Raw genomic sequence first — 9,505 nt, 5'->3', positions numbered from 1 at the left:
GCGACATAAAGCAGGGAAGGGACGCCATCGAGTTAGCTGCTACGTGTAAATGGAGCCTATCTCACAATTTTGAGAGTATCTCACAATTACTGTTTGCAAAAACGCTATTTCTCCGGCTTCTCCCAATTCCAAAAGCATTTGCAGTGATACATTTCCTCAATTGCAAGTTTTGTCAATGAGAGCATTTCCATAGAACGTTTATTTCGAAACCAGGTTTTCGTGTCTTTACCCAAGAGAAGATTTCTTATTGTAACGTTTTTTATTCGTCAATGAATATTATCTGCTTGAAACAGCTGTTTTGAATAGTTTGTGGCCTCCATAGCCTACTATTTTGATCGTGGATTGCTATTCTTCTTTGTAGAACTGATAACGCAAAAAACGTTTGCTATTATTGTTTCTAATTAACAGCTTTGCGATCACTGGCTTTTCTTTGTAGCATAAGAAATAACGCACTTTGTATTATTGAGGTCAAATCAAACAAAGGAAAGCAAGAGGATGCTTCTCTCTGCTCGCGCATATCGATGCACGAAGCAATTATGAGCTTATGGCTTGTTATCGCAATGTAATCCATTTCACGCTTTGCTGGAAGTTAGCTAGAAATAGCAAAAATTCACTAAAATCTTGAATTTACAAGAAAACTACACAACTTTTAGCATCAAATTTAATATCATCAGATCCGCCTGGCAATTTTAGGAAAAGTCAAGAAAAACCAAGTGCATGGCGTTACTGTGCTTCAAATAATTAAAGGAAATTTGAGGGGGGGGGGCCAAATCTGGCCTCCCTTTGAGGAGCAAAGTGTTAATCTTGCAGATTATTCCGAAATTTTGTCGCAGTTTTTGTAGCAAGTGAATTATATGAGACTTCCATGACAAATTTTCATTCAGTAAAATGCCTAGGAAACTAACAGTGTAAAGACGTTCAATGGGTTGATTGTACACAGATAATGTATGGGTGAAGTTAAAACACTTTGTATTATTATTATGGTTAAATAAAATGTGCTTAGTTTTATTTACATTTAACGACAGCCTATTTGCTGCCAGCCAGTCTGTTACATTTAACATTTCTATATTGGCCAGTTCATAAAGCTGGGTGATACTGTTACCACATAAAAACAAATTGGAGTCATCAGCAAACATTACAGATTCAGAGTGTTGTAAGCTGTTACAGAAATCATTTGTATATATCAAAAACAGTGAAGGTCCTAGAATTGAACCCTGGGGGACCCCGAAACATATTTTGCGTTTAGTAGACATTGATTGAGATATTTCTACTACTTGAAATCGGTTTAGTAGGTAACTACTGAGCCAGTCATGGGCTGCCCCCCTGATACCATAATAGTAAAGCTTGTTTAACAAAATTTTGTGATCAATTGTATCAAATGCTTTAGACAGGTCTAAAAATATACCAAGGATGGTTTCTTTTTTTTCAAATGCATTTGAAATTTTACTAACCAGATGCAAAACTGCGAGGTTAGTTGAATGATTTTGTCTGAACCCAAATTGTTGGGGGTAGAAAAAGTTATGGTTTTCAAGAAAATTATACACTCTGTTGTACATTATTTTTTCAAGTATTTTAGAAAAGGAAGATAATAGACTGATGGGGCGGTAATTACTACAGTCTTCAGTTTTGCCTTTTTTGAATATGGGTATTATTTTAGATGTTTTAAATGCCGTTATAAATTCACCGTTAGTTAAGGATAAATTGAAGATGTGGGTCAGTGCTATGATTATGTTTTGTGGTACAACTTTTAATATCTTTGTTGGTATTTCATCTATTCCACAACTAAGCTTGGATTGAAAAGAAGAAAGAATTTGTTTGACTTCATCAGCAGAAGTGGGGCGCAAAAAAATGGATTCACTGATAGGATTGGAAAGATAATCTGAAAATTTGGTACTTGTATTAGGAATTTTATCCACCAGATTTGATGCTATTGAAGAGAAATATTCATTGAAGTAGTTAGCCTTATCAATATTCTGTATAAGTACTTCATCACCTTTAACAAGATGGGACTGTTCATTACATCTGGTTTTACCTAATAATTGATTTAAAATGTTCCAAGTTTTTTTCAGGTTATTTTTGTGCTTTAACAGTAAAGTTTTAAAATAGTTTTGTTTTTTCAGCTTTAGCGACCTGGTATAAAAGTTTCTTAGAGCATTGTAGTTAGATTTGTTTTTTTCAGAAGATTTTCTGAGATATTTTTTGTATGCCAGTTGTTTCAATCTGTGAAGATCACTGAGTTCATGATCATACCAGCATTTTGTTGTTACATTTCTTACAGATTTCACTGGAAAACTGCTTTTAAATACTTCAACGTAATTATTGAAAAGCATGTTATAAGCTACATCAGTGTTGGTTTCATTCATGATGTTATTAATGTTGAGCTTAGATAATTTTTCTACAAAATGACACATGTTTATGTTGCTGTAGCATCTTTTCTCTTTGTTTAATGAAAGTTCTTCTATTGAACCTAATTGAGAGCATTGTATTACAGGCAGATGGTCAGCAATGCAGTCAACTATAATACCAGCATTTGTTTTGGCATTATAGACATTTGTCCATATGTGATCAATACATGTGGTACTGGATGAGGTAATTCTAGTTGGTTTAGTTATCAATGGATGGAAGCTGTGTTCAAACATAGCATCAGCATAGTTGCTGGTGTGACAATTATTATGGTCCAATAGATTGTAATTAAAATCTCCCATTATGAAACATTGTGCATTTGATTTTGATATTGTTTTTATTGTAGGAAGGAGTGTTTGTAGAAACTCAGAGTTGGTAGCAGAAAGTGATTGAGGAGATCTATATACAGTACCACAAGTTAACTTTTTCTTGTTTACAAATATATCAACAAAAAGAGATTCAAAATTTTTTTCTTTCATAATAGTCAGGTCATTTCTTACAGAGAACATAATGCTATCTTTTATGTACAGAGCCACTTCTCCACCCCTTTGTTTACATCTACTATTTGCGAGAAAAACATACCCTTCTAGGGAGGTAAATTCACCAGTTTGGTTTACTTTATGCCATGTTTCATTAATAGATATAATATGTCGTTTAACTGCCATTGATGTTACAAGTGCCTGCAATGTTTTTGCTCTCCAGGTCTAAATATATAAGTTGGAATCAAGAAAAATTTAGGCCTGGAGAATAGCTAGATTTGTACAAATTGAGAAAGGAACTTAATTGTGGTCATTTCAGTGAAAAAATTTCAAAATCGATAAAGAACTCGGGGAGAAGGGACAATTCAAAGAAACCTTGATTTAGCCTAGATCGTAGCTACAGTATAATAAAGGCCTACCAGTGAATTCGGCAGCCATTTTGTTATTTGCATATTCTGAGTTGGATCGCTCATAGTCATAGATAGCATGGGCTCTATCCAAGGGGGGGTGAGGGGGGTGATCAATGCAAAATCACCCCCCCACTCATTTGGCTTTGAAAAGGTTTTGTGATATTTTATTGATCAAATTTTGAAAAATGAATTTTCGCTGTTGGCACATTTTGAATTTTTTATCAATATGAATATATATTTCATTTCAATATGATTTTTTGGTTTGGCAACCCTGAACTACGAGCCAGGCGTTTACACTGTGTTTTAACTTAGCTTGCTTGGTAGCCACTTTAACAAGAAAAAATTCTGCCACTGCAAATGACTAGAATGACACCGCCAACCAATCAGAACATGTTATAAGAGGCTACCGTCCAATTGTGACTTTCTCGCACTTAGCCAGAGAGTTAATCTTTGCTTTGAACTTTATTTGGTAATTACAGAAGAAAAAAGAGCAATAGCAGTTGTGAGAATCGAACCCACGTCAATGAAATGACTACTTTCTAACCCTAACCCCTAAAAAGCCAACCAGCTGCCAACTTAGTCGGCAGCAGTGGCCGAGTGGTTAGCGCGTTGGGCTCGCAGTCGAGAGCCTGCATGTTCGACTCCACCCCCCCGCACTTGCTGTTGTTTCTCTGGGGAAGAAACTTCACTATGAGTATAATTGCCTCTACTCAGTGATCGATTTCGAGTAATGGGTAGTACCAAATTTAAGTCATAACATAAGAAGAGTAGACAACCGGAAACAGACATTGCCGTCGGCTGCAGCGTGGGTCAGGTGTACGTCAGAAGGCGTACACCGATGCATAGCGCTCAAGTCCGCTTTCTCGCCATGCAGGGTAAAAATATGAAAAACAAATAAACAAACAAACAAACAGCTGGTAGAAAATCCAGCACTTGATTTGCTTTGTATCATCTTCTTTTCGCCCTTTTTCACGTCACGAAAAACGTAGTTTATGATTGGTTCGAGTTTTCATTTGCAGTGCCAGAAATATTTCTTGTTAAGTGACTACCAGTTTGCTTACCCAAAAATGCCCTTTCCGAAACATACTTTGTGAAACGACTTGGAAACCCTATGCTTCGATCAGAAAGAAGCTGATGCTGCAATGGGGAGTCTGGGGGGCGCAGCCCCCCAGAAGTTGAAATGACTATGACGATTTTAGCCCACTGTCCAAAAATCACCCCCCCGAATTCTAAAAGTGGATAGAGCCCCTGATAGATAGCCACTTTTATTATTGAATTTTGAAGACAAAATAAAGAGAAGTCACAAGAAATGTTTTTGGCTTTTTTATATTCCACCCAACCGTAGTCAACCTTCATTTTCACTCAACCAAGTTCAAACCCTACCCAGGCTTGATGCTGCAATCATCGACTCGAAAGAAAGTTGTTTATGGTTACCAAATCAAATTTTTAAAGAATTTAATCTGGACTGTTTGTTGTACTGTAGCCTATGTTACAACCCCGTTTTTGTTTAATTTTGTTTTGTTGGCCAATAGTTTCAGTTTGTAGATCTGCGCAATTTTGAATTTATAGGAATGTAGGCCTAATCAGCTCAGTCTGGCTGATTTTATAATTTTGCCTAATTTTCATATTTTATGACGCAACAATATTATTTTTGAAAATTCGATCTTTCGAGCTGTTCCTTCTCTTGTTTTTTTTCTATTTTTGTTCCCCATTGGCCACAGCGGTAAACCATAATCTCTTCGTGGGAAAATTGTAACATAAAGTTCCCGGATCCGTTTGTCTGCATGTAGTGACCGAAAAAGAAACACTCCTCGAAACGTCTATTCAAACTTGTATTTCTGTAAAATTAGCCCGCTGCTATCGAAATCGAGATGCAACACCGTACGCCTCTAAAACTGTCACTACAGAACAGATTACTTGGATAAAAGACGGAGAATTTGTCCAGCTAGCAAGCACCAAATAAACCAGTTAAATGTGCGACCGACTTCCAACAAACAACTTCCAGAATGAATCAGAAAAATTTGTGATAACTCAAAGGCACGTCAGCAGTTAGTGTGACGCAATATTTCATGTTTAAACAGGTTTCAAACTGAAACAGGTTTAAACAGGTTTGACACAAGTCTTACGAACGATGGTGCAATTTTGGCTCATGTTTTAGGAATTTCCATGACGTAATATTCAGTAGACCTGAACGGTTTTTATATGACGTTTGATTAGGTGAACAATTGTCTGGAACATAGCGGCCCCTAGTTATGACAGTCTGACATGGCATAACTAAAAAAGAATTGACGACAATTGTGAGCCAATGAATAAAACACATGATACAGAAATTGTTTGAATCACTCACGTTTAAGTTAATACGCAAATACAAAGGACATGCAAAGAATGAACAGCAATAAGAATAAACACGACGATACATGAAATTGGTACCATAGGTAGTAGGTACACGCAAAAAATGACGCTATATACAATGGTTGCAATAATAACCGACTGTTCTGGGCTCAGACAAATGTCGGCCACCGCAGACAAAACCAGGCTCAAACCCTAACACTTAGGTATTCTTTACGGGGGCGAGGCACGAAATATCCATCAACACATAGTCTACTTTCACTTTCCCCGTACTCTCATCATAGTTGCAGACGGCAACTTTAGCTCTACGAACCACAGGCTTCCCTTTCCTAATTTGTGGAACTACCTCATGCACCCTCCCAAGTTGATACTTCCCACGTTTACCAATGTCCTGGAGAGAACCTACCACTACAAGTTGACCAGGCTCCAAATTCTCGGCCATTTTTTCCGGCCCTGAAGACCTGGCAAGTAAAAATCGATCCATTTACTCCAAAACTGCTGAGAAAGTGACAAATTGAACCGATAATCCCTTCTTAATTGGTCACGATCATGTGGTTGCCCAACAGCACAGTATGGGTCTAAGTATGGGGTCAAAAGTGAGGCAGGGGTGATGACAGTAAAATCCCTAGGGTCTTCACTCAAAGGTACCAAAGGGCGTTCGTTCACGATCCGAACGGCACTGCCTGTGTACGTAAGCAGTTCAATAAAATTGGGCTTACGAATTGAAAAGTCCAAAATGTGAAAAAATGCAATTTTAAATTGTTTAACCATTGCCTCCCAGGCGCCACCTTGCGCCGGAGCATACGGAGGTATAAATTCCCAGTTTATCTCTCTCTGTCTCAGGGCGTTGTGAAATTCAGCTGATTCTATCAACTCGGGTAACTTCTTAGATGCTGCCTGAAAGGTACTTCCATTGTCGGAATAGATAGCATTAACCTGCCCACGTAAATCTGTAAACCTTGTAAAGGCAAGTAAAAAATCACTCAGCGACAATGACGTAACCAGCTCAACATGAATAGCGCGAGATGCCATACATGTGAACAAGAGTCCCCAAGCTTTTTTGTGACTTCTACCTTCAACAAAGGTTAAAGGTCCAAGATAGTCTAAGCCGCAATCAAAAAAAGGTTTCCTATGCGCAGTTGTGCGAGACAAAGGTAAATCAGACATGAGCTGCCTTATAGGCCGTGCTTTCTCAATCGCACATACACCACAATCATTAAGATACCTCTTCACGGAGGCATTACCATTAGCGATCCAAAACTTCTGTCGCGTAGACAACAAAGTGTGCTGTACTCCACAGTGCGCATTTCCATTATGATGCGACAGTACAACAAGCCTAGTGAAGGGGTGCTTCGAAGGCAAAACAATCGGATGCTTTGCTTCAAGAGAGATCTCGGGAGAATTACTTAAGCGCCCTTCAATGCGGATTACACCAGCGTCATCTACACAAGGTCTGTACTTTTTAAGTGAACGTAATTCTTTCAAGCGTTCCTTCTCACGTTGCGAAGCGCCAACACTACCTCGCTTTATCACTTCCTCAAGGGCATCCGGCGATCGTTTGGTCATTAAATGTACCACATCGCCATACACGCTCTTCTGAACAAACTTCACAGCCAACTCTGAAGCACTGTTAAGATAAGATGCATCCAGTTTTGGCTTCACAAAGCTACGCTTTCTCGTTTTACAGCACAAAAATTCAACAAAAGCAACCAAATAAGCGATTCTCTTTTTCATAACATACAAAGAAGGTGCGGCCTCGATCAATCTGTGAAGGCCACCCTGTCCAACGTCGAGCGACCCCTCTTCGTCACGAAGGTATAGGCTATGGACAGGTACTGGAGTGGCGTTTTCTACAGATGGAATTTCCTCACACTGATAGAGAAGACTAGAACCATTCAACCACAACTCTCGAAATTCCTTCTTTGTAATAAGATTTGACCGTGTGCCAACATCAGCTGGGTTCATATCGGTAGGGCAAAAACGCCAATCCTGGGCTCCAGACAACAATAAAATATGCTCAACTCGACGCGTAATAAACTTATTCAAACGTAAATCAGGGTTTTTAACCCACTGCAACACAGTACGAAAATCACACCAAAAATACTTAAGGCAGTCGGGCATCTTCAATGCCTCGTAGGCCTGCTTCACGAGTCTTGCTGTATTCAAAGCGGCAACAAGCTCTTTCCTAGCTATCGGCCAAGAAAACTGATTTTTTACAACAATGGTAGATTTACCCAGAACGAAAGACACACTCGGAACTCCGTTAACCAGTCTACGTAAGTAAACAACAGAAGAGAAAGCTTGATTCGACGCATCACTAAACCCATGCAATTGATATGAAACAATATCATCCGGACTGCACACACCAGAGTTTGCAAAATACCATCTCGGTAACGAAAAATCCTTAAGCAGGTCCAAAGAGCGAAGCCACGACTCCCACTCTTTAACAAAGCTATCAGGGACCTCGGTGTCCCAATCAAACTTGTCTATCGCCAATTGCTGAAGTATAAGGCGTGCTTTTAGAAAAAATGGCGCTCCAAAGCCTAGCGGGTCAAAATTTTGTCCAAGCTGACTGAGCATACTTCTGCGCGTGTGTTTAGCTAAGGGCTTTAAGGAACATGCGATACGCATCTCGTCAGACTCGGTTTGCCACACACAGCCCAATGTCTTTGCTGATGGCAAAGTCATATTTTCAGTCTGAAAGTCAATGTCACGAATCAAAGGTGAAAGCATCCCATTATCCAAATTTGACAAGACAATCATAGCCTCCTTGTTAGCACTCCACTTAACAAGTTTAAACCCACGGCTATCAAACAAAGCAATTGATTCATGAGTGATTTGCTGAGCTTCCTCTAAGCTATCAGCCGAAAATATAAAATCATCCATGTACATATTATTTGCAATATTGCAGAGAGTCAATTCACCAGCACTGCTGGGATTCTGCTCGATCATTTTCTTTATAGCCAAGCAAGCGATATACGGGCTACTCTTTATTCCCCAAGGGTGTACACAAAAACGAAATGGTACCATCCTACCATTTTCAAGGTCATCATCTTCAAACCACAATATACGAAACAAATCCCTTTGCGACTCAGGTAACTTTATTTGAAAGAAGCATTTAGTCACATCAGCCATGAGACCAAATCTACCAAGCCGAAATCTAGCCAAGACATCTACCAGAGGGTTTAACAAGTCAGGACCCGAAAACATTACATCATTAACACAAGTTCCTCGAAATTCAGACTTGCCATCGTAAACAATGCGCTTTTTTAATTGTGACGTAACAAAGTATGGTAAATACCACTCAGAACCCTTCACATTTCCTGCTTCACCAGCACGCTCAATATAACCATTAGATTTAAGATCTTTCATGGTGTCAGTAAGGAAATCACGAAGTTCAGGTTGTTTTAAAGCTTTCTTTCTTAAAGCAGCAGCTTTATCTGACGCCAACACAAAATTGTTAGGTAGTTCAATATCTTCCTTCAACGGAACAGGTATCTCAAATCGACCATCTTTCAACTCAATATTCGGTTCGACAAGTTCTCTAGCCAAATTATCATTGCGAGTCAATTCACAGGTTTCATTTTGCAACGTCAAATCCTGAATGACTTTATTCAGGTCTGCTATTTCCATATCACGAGACTCAACTTTACGCTGAAAGCCAGAGATGACATCCGACTCTGAAGACGTCTGCACTCTGCACACTTTAGCAACGCTTTCATCTAAGGGTGACTTACCACCACAAGCCAACCAACCGAGAGGAGTGAGCAAAGCATGTGGTTCACTACGATTTTCACCAACACGCTCTTTTTTGGCCCACATCAAATAAGCGTTATCGTTGCCAATCAGTACATCTACAGTACT

Source organism: Aplidium turbinatum, chromosome 4, assembly GCF_918807975.1.
Source record: "Aplidium turbinatum chromosome 4, kaAplTurb1.1, whole genome shotgun sequence".
NCBI classification, from domain to species: domain Eukaryota; kingdom Metazoa; phylum Chordata; class Ascidiacea; order Aplousobranchia; family Polyclinidae; genus Aplidium; species Aplidium turbinatum.
The sequence above is the reverse complement of the archived record's forward strand: the minus strand, read 5'-3'. Positions refer to the sequence as shown.